This window comes from Oreochromis niloticus, unplaced genomic scaffold, assembly GCF_001858045.2.
Source record: "Oreochromis niloticus isolate F11D_XX unplaced genomic scaffold, O_niloticus_UMD_NMBU tig00007460_pilon, whole genome shotgun sequence".
NCBI lineage: Eukaryota > Metazoa > Chordata > Actinopteri > Cichliformes > Cichlidae > Oreochromis > Oreochromis niloticus.
In genome coordinates, this window is record NW_020328586.1 from 182,406 (window position 1) to 199,374 (window position 16,969).

The 16,969-nt window shown below is 42.3% G+C and overlaps 1 long non-coding RNA gene across 1 annotated transcript; it reads right to left on the reverse strand.

The window, feature by feature from the left end:
- Positions 1–5,842: 5,842 nt before the first annotated feature.
- On the reverse strand, positions 5,843–6,420 carry LOC112845463 (uncharacterized). The gene is made up of 4 exons (XR_003218279.1): positions 6,283–6,420; positions 6,130–6,175; positions 5,979–6,041; positions 5,843–5,899 (listed from the first exon to the last, which is right to left on the reverse strand). It is a non-coding gene; the product is annotated as an uncharacterized LOC112845463 (long non-coding RNA).
- Positions 6,421–16,969: the final 10,549 nt, after the last annotated feature.

Here is a 16,969-nt window from a genome sequence, read left to right on the forward strand (position 1 = left end):
ACCTGTTTGCTATCAGACTGGTGATGAAAGGGATTGCAGCCCCTAATAACGGCAGTAAAAACCCTCCAGATTGGTTGATTGTCTTTCTCTTTTTCAAAGTTTTATTTTTTTGTCGGCAATCAGTCTGATTAGAGATTTTTTTTTTTTAGCTGTTTGTACTGTTGATTGGTCAGTGGAATATTACCTTGCAATACGTTAAAGGCTATCTCACACAAAGCATTGATGAAATCCAAGTTTGCATTGCTAATAATAACTCTGCGTAGAGCCGGTGGTGACTTGTATATCAACTCCAACAGAGACAGATTCCTCCGCATGCGTGATGACATCCTTTCACCTCTTCACAGTTTTTTGTTTTGGGATATAAACAACCGGACGGTCTGACAGTAAATTTGTTCTGAGTCTTAAATAGTCCGGGTCTTGGCTTTATAGTCTATTAAAAGATACCCGTATGTTGCGGATGTGGCATCATTAAACGCTTCTAAAAAATATTTAGTATTACCGGGAAACATTTGTCTACCTAAAAGCATGATTTGATATTTATCTCTAGGATTTTTAAACAATATTAGGTAGTTAGTGTTCAAGGAATAGTTCTACTGGATTTTCCTTGAATAAACAAATTCTGAACCAGATATATACAACTCAAATTCCTATGATGCACATACTTTGTGAACACGTTTTGTACTTCTAAATTGTTAGCGGCATCGTTCATTACATCGTCTATAATTAACAAATTGTTCTTGTCTATAGGCAGAAGGGTGTCATCAGCCAGAGATTCGGGTATACCATTAACAAAGTTTATGTCTCTTATCTTAAGAAGCTGGTCATATAAAGGCTGCCAGCATGAGTATATATACACAATGTTATCAATGTTGCGCGAAATAATCCCGGATGCATTTTCAATGACATTTTGACAAAAAAAGTCTTGCCGCAGTTACTGGGACCGCTGACCACCATGCTGAACGGGTGCTGCAACCTAGCGTCAAACCCCTGATCTAATTTAAAATCCATAAGGCAGGGTTGTGTAGTCTGGGAGCACACGGCGCTTGTTGTAGACAACTTTAAGCTTCTTCACAACGGATACATTCTTCAAATGAAGCTTCTTTTTATCGCGTTTGATATTATCAGACACAGCCACTAGGTGTGCATCTGAACCTGATTGGATACAACTTGTGGACTAATCCTTTCAAGGATTCGTGGGTGACAACTTGGTGTTTTGTGCGTTCAGTGTTACACCTTTACATTTGACCTGTGTTTTGCCCAGCGATGTGTGATACGCGTAGCATTTTGGCCCACCGGAAACAAATTCTACTATGTGATCCTCCACACCACCCTCTCCAGAAGCTAATTCACTGGTGAGATCACCCAGAAAAGGGCCTAGAGGAGGCATCCAGTCGCCAGGGCGTGCTGTGAAAATGACACTGTCTGTATCACAATACAGCACGCGCTGTTGTAAGTTGTCTAACAAGTCATACAACATGAGTCTGGCGTGTGCAGTGGTCATGGCACCCACAAAGACATTAACGTCCTTGACGCGGGATGCTCTACCATCGGCGTGGCGCCATTGCACCATGGCGACGTCGTCAGAAATGAAACAAAACTGTCGCACGTCGTACTGATCGCTGAACATTAGCTGACTAAACCTGGACGGGTCTGTGATGAGCTCAGACGACGCCATGTTTGACCTCATACTGAAACGACCCCATAATGAGTTTAGCAGCAGCTTGTTGCAGTTTCGAACAGCTTTATTTACACATATTTTGGACGGATCCAGCATTATTCCCTCCTTTTCATAATACTCGGCTATGTACTTTTGCTGTTCTTCAGGGGTTTTCACATGTTCTGGATACCCCGAGGCCTCCTGTTTAAGTTTTAGGAAGGCTTTCACATAGTCTTTAAACAATGTGTCGGTCTTGTTGGGGAAATGCCACACCTCATCAATAGAAACAAGCTTGTATCCTTTCTCAACAGCTTTTTCAAGCTCAAATGAGACCCATGTGCCTTTCAACACCCGTTCACTGTCACTGTGCCCGCATGCAGTGTGCTGGTTCTGGTCTTCAGCGCACATGCTGCAGAGTGGAAACATCAGTTTGCCGTGGCACCTGTAGGGAAGGACGGGGTGAAAAAGCCCTCTTGGTGGCAGTACTGTGCATTTAACAAAGCCGAAATAATTTTCTAGCTTGTCAAAGTTGCTGTGAATGATTTGAGGGTGTCCTACAGGATAATCTTTTTTAGATTGCACCGTGGGATAGAGACTGGTGAAGTCGTAGTAAAATATTTTTTCATCACACGCAACCTTGTGGTACAGTTTTATAGCATTTGTGCGACCGCCAAAAAGGGCGTCTCGGGGTTCAGGCGTTCTGGCTTTCTGTATGTATGCATGAAAGCCACAACAGCAGGGTCTGTCTGCTTCAAGGCAGCCCATTCGCACTCCCACATCACAACAACGCTCAAACTGTATTGTGATTTCAGTGCATCCACTTTGTCACAAAACATACGGTGCAGCAGTCTGTAGGACGCTTTGCTGACAGGATTTACTTCACTCTCGGGGTAGCATTTAACACATCCGTGGTGAAAACATCCTGCAAATTCGTAAGCCGTGTCAGTTGTGGGGTCAAAGCCGTCCAGAAAATACGGCCCAACCCTCTGTTCACCTCCTCTGAGAGCGTGTTTTATCACTGTGTTGGTGGTGTGGGACACATATTGAAGCCATTCAATAGAGACGTTTGAAAATGTCTTATTCTGCTCAACGTATGCACCATCATACGTGAGAGCGAGCGTGTCTCTAGGCAGAAACAGCGTTTTATACACACCCATACTGAATGCAGCCAGGGTGGTGTGCATGAATGGATCAACTTGTGTACAACCCAACAGAGTGTCACGATATATGGTGCATGCTTTACGCAGGACATCAACATCGTTAACACAGTAGCGTCTGAGTTCAACCTGAAAATCAAAGGTGTTCTGTGAGGCGGTCTGGTACCATTCCATGAAGCTCGCCTTACCACTTTCAGACATGCGCTCATAGCCATAGAAGGAGGGATCCGGGTATGGACCGACATAATACTCATTATCCCTAGTGTTGAATCTGTGTGGGAAATGGCCCTTCTGCAGGTCTTGAAAACCTAAAGCAGAGGGTATTTTGGCAAGACCCATGGGCAAAAAGCTGAACGAATCAATCCACCGCTGGTCATAGGCCCTGTCATGCATCAAAATCACACGGCTCCCTCTCATTGTGACGGTAGGTGTTATACATTGCTTGACGAAGTACTCCAAATTATGTAATTATCGAAGCCGGACGCGTTATGGGCTATGAATGTGTACCCACGAAACCTCGGGCGTCTGTAATGCTGCACAAACGCAGCCACACATTTTAATGTATTAAATGAGAACTTGTTGCCCTTCAGATCAGATGCACACACAAAGTTGGCCTCATGTTTGCCGTTGTGATACCGTGTCTCAAATCATATAAATATATTTATCACAAGGCTCCTGTTGTTCAACAGGCTGTATAAACACTGATGCTCAGAGTCCCGGCTAATTTAGGCTCGCTGCAGTGCTCGCATTTAGGCTGGACACATCTGTGTGGTGATTTCTTTGATTCTTTATATGTGACACCGCAGCTCATGCAATGCTTCATATTGTCACACGGGACCATGTTGTGTTTTATTTCTGGTAATTTGTGTTGTTGGTAACAGTGTTGTGATTTGCAGATGCGGTTACAGTCACTGCATTTCACGGTGGGCCCTCTGTGGTGGTGACAGAGTGTGAAACATACGTTGCATCTATGTTTACAGCTGTGATAGAGCGGTGATTCATATGTATTGTAACAAAATTACACACATAGCCTGCCCTAGAAAAGCTGTGGGTTTTTCAATCAGGTGATAGTGTTCATTGTGTAGGTACAGCATTACAGTGTTTGGATTTGGCTCATCATGTGTGAAAAAGTATGCAGACGTTTACGCCCTGCTGCGTGATAATAGATCACTATCTTAATGTTTAGGTGTTTCTCAAATTTGCAGACATCTGAGAATGATACTGTCTGTGTGTCGCGTAGACCTACTTGAGCATGTAACTGTTTAGCAGTAGCATATTTTTCATGCTCTGGGGCTGTTGGGTTTAATGAATGTGCTATGCAAAGGGAGAAGCACAAATTGTTGTGCGTATTGTTTGGTGTATACAGATGTTTACCCTTCTTTGAGAGAATCTCATCATAAGGGATGTTTGCCAGTTTTAAGCGAGCACCTCCGCACCGCTACTGTTTTGTGCAACTGTGACAATAAACTCTAATTCATCATCACCGATAGATTCGTCGTTACTTTGCATAACTTGTGCTATTTGGTCGAGAAACAGGTCAGGGTCATACTGATCATCAGGATTTAAAACAGCTTGAACATCAGAAGCCAACGAGGGTCCACGGAGGACCACATTTAGAACACAACCCTGCTGAGATCCAGCCACTGCTCTATCTATCACATTAGCTAGGCAGCTTCTAACTCTTTCTGGCACTTGTTCTGGATCATCAAGACTTATGTCCCTAAAATCAAGGCGCTCGCGCAACTCTCGTGCGTTGAAATTAGGTATCTCTCTGATGCTAAGCTGGCTGTGACTGCCAGACCCAGACTGAACAATGGGCTCAACTACTGCAGCATGTGTTTGTGTATGGTTAACACTTGAGGAATTTCCATTGTTTGAGGGCTGTGTGGTGATGCGTCAGCAACAGCAACAGATACAGTAGCATCAGCCCCCTGATAAGCATGTGCTCTGGGTACACACCCCGTTCAGGGTGAAAGAAGGCTCAGTAATAAGACATTCATTGGTATCCTGAGTAACAACAGTAACATTCGGGTTACAGGAAATCCGGCTGTGTTTCGGATGCATCATCAGCAATAGGTTCAGAATGAGTTGGACAAGGGCGCTCATTAGACACATCGCTGCGGGTTGTAGCGAGACTACTAAGTGTTGCATGCAAAACTTGACAATTGCTTACTAATTGCGCAGCCGCCTGGTTAAAAGCCTCAAGTCGAACCATTTAGCCCTAGCGGAGGTACCATCATTGTGCTTGAATAATTTACAGGGTGGGTCCATGATGTGGATTTTAAAAGTCACCTATTTAGAATGGTGGTATTAATGAGACGTAATAACCCTGAGGTCTCGTTTATTGCCTGGTGGCTACTTGTTACCCTTCTTAACCCGTGCTATTTCATGCAAGTTGGCCTGTGCTGCTTCTCGATCTTGGTTAACTTTAGCTAGTATTTCTTGCAAGTTCAGCTGTATTGTTTGTTGTTGCTGGTTAAGTTAGCCTCTATTTCTCGTTGATGTTGACTAAGTTTAGCATCGATCAAAGATAATATATCATTTTTTGAGGCACAATGGCTCTGTTCAAAAGTAGAGGGTTTTGCTGCATTTAAGTATGCATCATATGCCTGCGATATTTGTGAGTCTGTTATGCCTCCTTCTTCAAAACTATGTCTGAATCGCTGTTGTTTCTGAGACATTCTGGCGTGGCGGGTATGTCATTTATGTTGAAATCTGATAGACTGTACTCGAAAACATCGTTGAAATCACTAGGCAGACACTCACTCGCTGGTGTGTGCGGACCGGTGATGAAGAATTCTTCCGATTCTCCGATGTTGCCCAAAGGATGTGGTTTTTCTTGTTGTTCTGGGAGTTCAATATCACGTAAATATTCCAAAAACGTCAAGGGATCTTCAAGGGGTCCGTAGTGGTAAGGGTTGTGTGATCGCTGTGGAGATAGACGGGTGTTAGAAATATATATGGTGTATCTTTTCAAAACAGGATGTGTTTGGCTCTTTGATTTATTTATGCCTATACTCACACTTTGTTCTGTGTTATTCCGGATGGCCCCGCTTCTTGACACGCTGTGTACTCTGTCTCGGCCCTGATGTGTAGAACATTTGTAAATATTAAAACCTTTTTTCCTTTAAATTGAGTGTCATGTAAGAGACATGTATACATACCTAACGTAAGGCTTGGTCTTATTTCCCCCGCTTCTGTAGGTTTTTCTGGACAACTTATTGATCCTGTACCCGGGGGATAAGCACTGTTAATACAAGGTTTAAACAGAACACACACGCACACATATTTAAACATGTGTAACACTATATTTACCTTGTGTTTTTTAGAGGTGTTGTTTGCCCTATATAGCTTTGTGATCCTGTAGAAAGAATGAGAAATACACATTTAAATGTTGCTATGTGTGAACAGGTAAGATTGCTTCTAACAATGAGGCACAATCTGTTTTGTGTGAGAAGAAATACAAACCTTGTGTAAGCGCCACTTGGGGTGTACCTGTGTACCAAGTTCCTAAAAATCAGGCTTTTGTTTAGAAGAGAAAACAGTTTGAATATTTTTTGATATACAGTTGTATAAATTTAAGAATCCGTTAATAGTCTTGTTTTACCTACCATATATGCTGTCCATGTTAAAAGAACGCTCTTAGGGTTGTTGTCCGTGCTGATGAACGAAGTGTTATGCTCTCAAGGACCGATGTAAAGTAGTGAGGAAAAATACAGTGTGGCTGATTATGGCCTTTTTATATAGGTGGGGCTTGTTTCAGGTGACCTCTGAGATGCAGAGATAAAGGTGTAATGGCATGATAAAAGGTGAAAGTGTAATGGTGGCACTGATGGACCTGGCACCGCCGGCCTCAGTGAGTGTGGCTGATTAGGGTATTTTTATAGATGTGGGCTTGGTTTCAGGTGACCTCTGAGATGCAGAGATAAAGGTGTAATGGCATGATAAAGGTGAAAGTGTAATGGTGGCACCAATGGACCTGGCACCGCCGGCCCTCTGCCATAAGATAAAGGAGACTGTTTGTATTGAAACTATGGCAGTACAATTGAGATGCTCTTGATAAGGATGACCTCTTCTGCTGACTGTAGGGGTCTAACTGTAACCCCCTCTGTCTAGCTGTTGCAGAATTAAGAATCCCATTTCTAAAGGAATGCCTGCTGTTTGTGGTATTCTGTTTGAACTATTAGCCTCTGTGTGTGAATATGTGTTTTTAGAAGGTGGAAAAACTTTCTGTTAAAAACTATTAGCCTCTGTGTGTTTCAGAGCCCTAAAGCAAATGCTCCTAAAACAGTTACATTAAATGCTGTGTGTGTGAATATGTGTTTTTAGAAGGTGGAAAACTTTCTGTTTAAAAACTATTAGCCTCTGTGTGTTTCAGAGCCCTAAAGAAAAATCCCTTAACTAGTTAAATTAATCATCTATGTCTAAATAACAGAACTCTGAGACCTATACAATCCTTTAAAAAGAGTTTAATTAAAACACATAATGGTTCATTAATAAAACGCTATTAAACACATGTAAACTCATATGACCTCTGAACACAAGTCCGTTCGCGTGCAAAGTCCGTTCGCGCGCAAAGTCCGTTCGCGCGCACACATGGACGCGGAGGGGGATGCGGGTGGGGGTGTGGGTGTGGGGGGGGGGGGGAGGGTGTGGGGGGTGTGGGGGGCAAAAAAAGCTATAGCTATATTACTACTACTATGACTGACGTTTTAGCAAGATATGCATTTGTCTGTTAAGCAATCTATGTTCTTTAGCAAGATATACATTTGTAATCTATATCTGGGAACAGGCGGAGACTGCCTCCGCCCTGTTGAGTAACCTACATGCTATATAACCTGCAATAAAGAAGAGTACTGGTGTGACTCTCATTAGAGACGTTCACCCATGTACATGTGATTGATTATATTGTCTCACTGTGTCTCTGTTTTACTTTGGCAGCCTTCTATTTGGGAGATTTCCTCCAACACACACATTGATATACACTAAATATTATTCCATTTCTTTTTTTGTGGTGCCCACACTTATGCACCTGCTTGATTTTGTTTAAACAATTATTGCACACTTTTTGTAAATCCAGTAAACTTCTTTTCACTTCTCAAATATCACTGTGTGGGTCTCCTGTATGATATATTTAACTGACATTTTTTATTGTAACAACCAACAATTGATACAGGAAAATAATGGCTATTAACAATGTTGCCCAAACTTTTGCATCCCACTGTCTTAGTATATTTTGTCATTAGTAATAATTGAATAATTCTACATGTGTCAAGTCGTGTGCCAACATTTGCTGTGTAGTAGAACTGAGACATTAGTCATTATAAAAATTTATTTTGAAATTATATTAAATTCTCAACAGAAAAACATTAAACATAATATATAGAATATAAGTATTTACAGAGAGACAGGAATAAAAGGACCCAGCTGCTCTCCAGAGCAGGAACAAGGTTGAGGAGGAAATGCTCCATTGGAGACTGGCGTGGCTCTTCAGGGACACCAGGATGGCCAGCTCCACCGCGATGGACCGTCCCGGGACCAGTCCCTCATCTGCCTCGGAGCTGTCCCCTCTGCAGGCCTGTAAAACACAGCACAAAACACAAAGACATGAGAAGGCTGCTACTACATTTTCATTTTCAACATTGAGAAAAAAAAAACCCAGGATATAATCAGATTGGTTGTAGACATTTAGTAAAGGTGATCACAAGGGAATCCCACCGAGTAAAAAGCTATCAGTGCTTGCTGTACATCTGATGCTACAATTGCATACCTGTGGGTGCGGCAGCAGGAGCTGCTGGGGACTGGGGAGGAAGGAGAAGCAACAGGGGATGTTCTGCTGGAGAATCAGTTGGTTCTATCAAGACAATATTAAATGTTAACAGGTTGAATACAATCATAGAGAAAGTATATACAGTGGTCCCTCATTTATTGCAGCAGGGGTTGTCAGAATAACTAGCCCTCGCCACGCACTTTATACACTTTTTTTCCCCACACATATGAACATTAGTCACAGTTCTCACAAGTTGATTCTCAAAGTGCAAATCTTGTAGATTGCAAAACGTAAAAGTATTATTATGCCGCATTTTGTCTTCATCTGCCTGCCACTTTCGTGCGCCTTTTTCCCTCGCAGGTGTCTATTTCCAAATGAGGGTCATAGTTATGGGTGTTTTTGTGCTGTTTTTTCTATTGGGCGTGATGGTTATCAAAACCAAACATGATAAATTTGGCAAGCGCAGCAGACAGCACGGAGGAGATTTGTCAATCATGCTGCAGAATGCAATGCTGTACTGTGCAAAAAAAAAAAAAAAAAAAATCAGCGAAAAAGCGAGGCAGTGATGGATGAGCGGGACCACTGTGTGCTGTTTATTAATAAACAAAATATATTCCTATATGACAACATGCATAAAAGCAGAACGGTATTTGTACATCAGTGGGAAAATAGCGGTGGCTTGCTAGCTTTTGTGCGGCTTCCTCGGGTCAGTAAAAATTTCAAAAGAGAAATGACTGAACTTACCAGGTTGCCGATCTCTTCATATATCTTCCTCCAAGCTCGGTCCTTTATATTCCTGTCTCGGTACAGAAAGCAGCTGGTGTGTACAGCTCTGGGTTGTTTGCTACAGCGTTGATTAGCCTTCCCTCCATGAGAATGAAGGGCCTTGGCTGGATCTGCCCCTTTGACCAGCCACGTCACCAGGCTCCTGATTGGTTGTCGCGGCGCGATTTGACGCTGGAGTTCAGATTTTTCCAACTCGAGCGGTAGAGGCGAAACACGCGTATGCACAAAATGCAACACAAAAACTGACGCGCGTGTTTTTTCGCGAGTCAAACGCACCAGACGCAGTACACTGACGCGCATATTCGCGTTTTGGCGTTTTGGCGACGCAAATCTGCTTCCGAATTTCGCGGGACCCGCAATCGGGTGTCATCGCGCTTTTCCATTGACTTTACATGTAAACCTGACGCTCTGGCCGCCTCTATCGTGTTCGGTGTGAACACACCGTAAGAGAACTAGCTAACACTGCTGCAAGGACCAGTCACTGGCTATGGTTAAAAAGGGCTGACATCACTTGGGCACCTAAGGCAGCTAAGAGAAAGAATATTCTGCTCTTCTCCTCTCTGCTCTTCTTCCCTTTTTTGGGAGGCAGTGGGAGGTAGAGCGTACAGCCCGATCCGGCGGGGTGGTGTGGGAAGCCAGACCGAGTGCTCCCCTTCCGACCCTCCTCTCTGCTTTCTCTTATCTTGTCCCTTTTGTCTTACTTCTCTCTAACACCTTTTCTATCCCTTTGAAGAAGTTAGGCTCCGTAAATGCTAAAGAGGTAAGTATTATTTATCAGTTGCAGTGGATATATAGAAAGAAAAATGTAGGAAACTAAACAGAAGAAAGAAGAAGAGAAATAAAAATTTATCATAAACCAGTGACACACCTTGGATGAGGGTGTCTAGTGATAATGGCCGAAACACCTGATGAACCCAAGGTCACTACTGATGATGTGTCACAAATTTAAAATGGTAATCTAGATCGATCTCTAATCCCTAAACCTAACCAAGGAAGGAAATGGCAGACCGAAAGTTGAGGCACACAACGACGTGTGCTGGCAAAGTTTCTGGGCTGCCTTTCTTCATAACAGCCGTCCCTCAAGAGTCTCTCCATCTAAAGCAATGCATTATTCAGGGACTGTGACATCTATTCCTTTAACTGAATCACTAACTACATTCATACTCTTGACATGCAGACTGGAGGAGCCAGAGATTGAACCACTAACCTTCAGATCAGTAGGTGACCTGCTCTACTCCTGAGCTCCAGCCACCCACTGACAGAAATGAGTAAACCGTCACTAAGTTTTGGATAATGTGTACTCTCACAAACCTGTCAAACCTGCATTTGAAACATTGGCTACCATAGCATTATGTGGGGCGATCGTGGCTCAAGAGTTGGAGTTCGCCTTGTATCGGAAGGTTGCAGGTTCGAGCCCCGCTCGGACAGTCTGGTCGTTGTGTCCTTGGCAAGACACTTCACCCGTTACCTACTGGTGGTGGTCAGAGGGGCCAGTGGCGCCAGTGTCCGGCAGCCTCGCCTCTGTCAGTGCGCCCCTGGGTGACTGTGGCTACAACGTAGCTTGCCATCACCAGTGTGTGAATGGGTGAATGACTGGATATGTAAAGCGCTTTGGGGTCCTTAGGACTAGAGAAGCGCTATATAAATACAGGCCATTTACCATTATAGTATTGCAACATGGCATTTGGGTCTTCTAACTAAAATAGGAAAATCGTAAGATAAATAGTGCCATCATTGCCAGACCTGGCCCACATCTGGTTGACTGACACCAGTCAGTCAGAAGTGCCAGCTTGATGCCGGATACAGGGAAGACCTGTTTTCTATGGGCCTGGGCCACATACACAAAATCACAATCGGGCCAGATATGGCATGCCATCGCATAGACCAGGGGTAGGCAACCTTTTTGATGGCGAGCGCCATTTAAAATTTCCTCAGAAGTCAGTGTGCTATATGATTCCATTAGCAATAAATTTAATAACGCTCTATATGAACAGTTACACATTATATAGAACAACTTTATAGAAGTATATTGTTTGCAAATGTTGGCAGCTATCAGCGAATAGTTATCAGCTATTTTGAAACAAAAAAAAAGACACTTTTTATCCATAACAATAACTCCATAACAGCAAATGAACTGTACAACAGAAAATACAAATGCTATTTATGGTCTCCTCACAACAATGATAAGAAAAATAAACTGGGCCAATATGGCATGTTTGTTAATACAGAGACACACATGTTAATGTGATCTCTGGTCTCCCACTCAGAGACACAGGTCTCCGAGTGTCCAGCATTCAGACGGCTACCTGAGGACTCTCATGTGAGAGAAATCTGCTCACACAGATATGTAGAGCCAAATACTGTCAATAAGGCCTCTGCAATGTTCTGAAGACAGTTAAACTTGTCAGGTAGTGATGTCCAGCAGGTGAAAATGCAAGCTCCATGAACACGCACAGCTGTAGATTCCAGCATGTTTAACTGGCATTAACTCAGCCAGTTAATGCGAGACAAATCTAGCTGCTCATTAAAGATTTCTGGTTTGATCAGAAAATAAAACATTGGTCCATACACCTGAAAGTCCCAAAATGCATTGTGTCTCGAGTCTATGGATGCATTTTGACTAAAGACCGGCCCCCCAGATATTAAAGCCATAAAGCCTTTGAATGAAAACAAACGCTGTTGTGACAGTGATGTACACTGTCTTGTTGGTAAATGTATGATTTCTATTCATTTTACGTCAGATAAAAACTTTGGTTGTAAGCTTCAGATAATTATTTAATAACAGCCAGACATTTTAAATGAGAATAAGAAAGTATTTCTTTGTGCCCCCCTTTCCCTGTTAATGCCCTACCTGGCCCCCTGGCAAAACTTAGCTAGATTCGCCCCTGCACAGTTACCAGCTGTCAGCTACATAGAAAAGGATCCTGGTGTTATTTGTCTCTCAGAAACAGTTCATAACTTCCCTTCAACTCATTCATGTCACCTAAAAGGTAAACCTGATTCTCCATCACCTGTTCAGCTCTGATGATTCAGTAAGGACATCTCCTGGTTTCATCTTCATGTTTCCCTCTCACCAGATATACAAACCGATATCATGACCAGCAGTTTTTACAGCTGTGGCTCCAGCAAACATCAGCTGATACTAGAAATTAATATTAAATGCATTCTAACAACAGCTGACCAAGCTTAAACGTGCTGCTGTTGTTTAGCGCGACATCCGGCAGTTTCCTCTTTCTGGCGCAAAGTGAGCGATAAACAAACAAGAGAAAAAAGCTGATCAGCTCATCATTGATCAGTTTCATGATTGAAGTAGCAACAGGAGAGAGAGGGAGAGAATGAGAGGAGAAGAAGATGCAGCTGTGCAGCAAAGACACAGAATAACTCCAGCTTTGTGTATTTTTCCATCCTGGCTGAAGTCCGGGACAAACTGTGTTCCTTCTCAGCTCAACACGAAACACGTAATAATTTCTCTGAATGCGGGATGATTCCGTTTGTACGGGACGGTTGGCAACTCTACTAACTAACCTTATGAATAAAATAAAGTTCACTATCAATAAAATCATAGCACCCGCCCAGCAGTATATAAACTCCGTCATGCTAGCTACTACGCAGTACGAGTTATTGTAACTGACTGTAAAAAGTCAGCACAACAAAAATAAACTCCACCTAAACTTGGTTTATATCTGACCCAGATAGACTGCAGGTCATAACTTCTTACCTGAAGTTCAGTTCACCTGACGCTCCGACCGGCGGCTGCCTCGGGTCTCTCCTCCTCCTGCCTCCCTTCCCTCATCCACCTGCTGGCCTCCACCACTTGTTAATTTTACTGAATCTGTGGAAGCTCTGCCATAGCCACCACCAAACAACTGAGTTATTTTTACACACCGACCAGCGTCTGGCCAATCCACCACCCAAAAAAAAAAGAAATAAAAAAATAATCGGGCCACCGAGCAAAATGCCCTTATGCCCGATGGCCAGTCCAGCTATTGTCGTGAATGCCATCAGTTAACCCTTCGCGTGCCAACGGTGGCACGCGTGCCTAGGGTTGCCGACCCCTGGCATAGACAGTGCCATGTATGCCAGGCCTGGCCCATATCTGGATGACATACGTCTTATCACGCCAGAAGTCAGCCAGCAGTGCTGGCTTGATACCAGATCCGGGCCAAACCTGCTTGCTATGTGGGTTTGTTGTGTGGAATGGTCGCATGTCCTAAATATGTCTTTACTCCTTTGCTTTTGTGTTACAGCCAGAAAAAATGGACGTCACTATTCCAAAGGATGACCAGGACATCCAGCTGCCACGTCTGGACAGATGTCAAAGTGTTTATGCTTTCATCATTTCAATTTTGCGTTAGAAAAAAAAAAAGTGTTCTAAGTGTAAAACAAAAGGTATTTCAGATCTGTGGATTTGTGGTTTTGAAGATTAAATAGCGAAACATAAAAAAAGATTTAAATTTTTCATTTGAGCATTTTATTCATAATTATTATTAAGTCGCTGAGTCAGTCCAAGCACAATAATGGAATGTTGGGTGCTTTCATTTGACTCAAAATCTTTTATTTCTTTAAATCTTTCTCAGCTATTGATTGTACTAAGCTGTTTGTGTCACGTTCCAAGGTAGCCGTTCAGTGGATTCAAACCCCAACCCTTCTGATCATGGGTGACCACTTTTACCTACTGAGCTATCCCTATGGGTCTGAGCAATAGAATATAAGATGCATAATAATAACCAGCACTTATTTGGATGATAGAAATATCTCCTTTATATGGAGTAAACAGCGTAGGGCCTAAAGCTGATCCCTGTGGGACTCTTCTTCTTCGCTATTGTACAGTGCTTTATAAAAACAACATTATAAAACATGATACTTGATATAACATAATCTTACATATTCCCAGTTTCTCACATGTACAAAATTCTTGTTTGATTCAAATAGTTTTCCTTGGGTGATTTTTCCCCCCAAACCAAACAATCAGTTAAGTAAGGAAAAGGTTAAGTAAGACATCAGAAGAAATTAACAAGTCAGAAAATAAATTCCTCATGAAAAGATTTATTATTATTATTTGCAATGCACTAAAAAAGTGTAAATGAATACCCTCCAAACAGCCATCAGGAGTGGTATTAGTACTCTTACTTTTTCCATTCTACATACATCATATTAAATTCTTCCTGCTCTTTTGACTTTTTTCATGCACTATTATCTTATAGGTCCAATTAAGCTGTACTTTTTGTTCAGTGTATCTGGATCTAACATTTTAGATTACTGTTTTTTCCTCTTTGTTATTGAGCCAGAGCTTTATTTGAATATGCTGCAATCAGTGAACGTTTCAAGCGTTGTTCTGATAACTCTATAAGAGATTTTGTGTGTGACCAGGCTGGAGGAGAATTACATAGTGTGTGAAGGAGTGTCTGCCTCGATGCATCCTCTATGCCCACTATCTGGACTTCTGCAGGAAAGAGAAGCTGGAGCCGGCCTGTGCTGCTACATTTGGAAAGGTGAGGTGTATTCTCATTTATTCTATTCATGTGTTTTATGCACTGTTTAGTTAAAGATACGGTTCTTTCACTTATTTTATGTCTTTAAAAAACTTAGATGTCCAGCTTTTACTTACTAAACCTTAAAGGCACCTTATTACAAACTTTACACATCCGGTTTATACACATTACATGTATTATAAAGTCACTGTAGACTGTTGATTGATTTAATGAATTACAACATTAAAATCTGACATAAAAACAGTAGTTTTGTGAAAATGAACTTGTGATTGATCTTACCAAAAGATTTCACCTTCTCAGACAATCCGACAGAAGTTTCCTCTCCTTTTTTTTTTTTTTTTTTTTTTTTCCGTTTGGCTCTTTTGCCATCAGAATTATTGTCTAAAGGCGAAGAAAGATGCCCAACGGATTTACTTTACCAAATGGACCATCCCAGCCTTGCCGTAATGGTCCATTTGATTCACCTTTTATTGTTTATTCTTTAGTTTCCTCTCCTGACAACAAGAAACTCAGCACCAGAGGACACTCCAAGTAATGCAACATTTACCTTCTAATGCGACACACAATGAATAAATAATACAACAACATAACAGCATTTCCTTCAATAAAGGTCTGGTTACTGTTTGACATTATTACCTATTTTATTTTTAAAGATATCATTACTATGGAATCGGCATCAAAGAGAGCAGTGCTTACTATCGCTCTGTTTATTCTGGAAAAGGTTTGACCAGGTACCTTTAAAAGCTTCTCACCAATTCCCTTATTCCAACAATCGCGTACTGTTTTCCTTACATCAACAGAAGCTTTCATTTCTTTACATTACCTAATTTTTCTACCAGTTTACTGTGTCCATTAGTATTCTATTAGGAGATTCTGAATAATGTATAAATAAGATCATCTCTGGATGTCAAATAATACAGTTGTTATATTTGCATTTATTGTTTTGTCAGCTGTTTTACACGTTCACTGTTTCTTTCAAAAGGTGCTCTGTAGATTTGTTTCATTCAGATTCTGTTGCGGGTAAGTACACGACCTAATACAGAAATGCTCACATTTTGTATGTTTTGGAAGGTGGGTGTCATCCTCAATTATGCGCTGCTGAATTTTGCGTAGCCTTATGGAATTATTTGCAATCACCATATTGACTATATGGGTTTCTTGGTCTGCAGTGAACATTCCTCTGCCCCCAGCATCTGGTCGTCTAGCAATTCTGTGAAGTAACAATTTCACTATTTTTAAATCTATGGTATTGTTGTGTTTCTCATTAGCATATGGCAGAGCTACAAATCTTAGTGTGAAGTGACTGTACTAACCGATTCTCATTTCGAAATGTCCTTATGATGCTTGCTACAGTGTAGTGGCTCAAGTTAGGCTGAACCCGTTGGCCAGCTTCCCTCAGGGTCATTCCATGGTTGATTACATGATCCACTATTGTAGCTCTGATGTCAGTGGGGCGATCGTGGCTCAAGATTGGGAGTTCGCCTTGTAATCGGAAGGTTGCTGGTTCGAGCCCCGGCTCGGACAGTCTCGGTCGTTGTGTCCTTGGGCAAGACACTTCACCTGTTGCCTACTGGTGGTGGTCAGAGGGCCCGGTGCGCCAGTGTCCGGCAGCCTCGCCTCTGTCAGTGCACCCCAGGGTGGCTGTGGCTACAACGTAGCTTGCCATCACCAGTGTGTGAATGTGTGCGTGAATGGGTGAATGACTGGATATGTAAAGCGCTTTGGGGTCCTTAGGGACCATAAAGGCGCTAAATGGCCTGTGCTACTTTGTAGCACAGGCCATTTACCATTTGTCGTCCTCTTCGTCTTACTTCTTTACCTCCACGTCCTCTTCCTCAGCCTCCTCTAATTCTCACTCTTGGAGGAAGAGGACGTGGAGGAGAGAAGAGGATGAGGAGGGAAAGAGGAAGGGTAAGAAGATAAGAACAGAATAACTGATGATGTCAACAGAATAACTGATGACATCAGAGCTACAATAGTGGACCATGTCATCAACCATGGATGACCCTGAGGAAGCTGGCCAACGGGTTCAGCCTAAACTGAGCTGCTACACTGTGGCAGGCATCATTAGGACATTTCGAAATGAGAATCGGTAAGTACTTTTAGC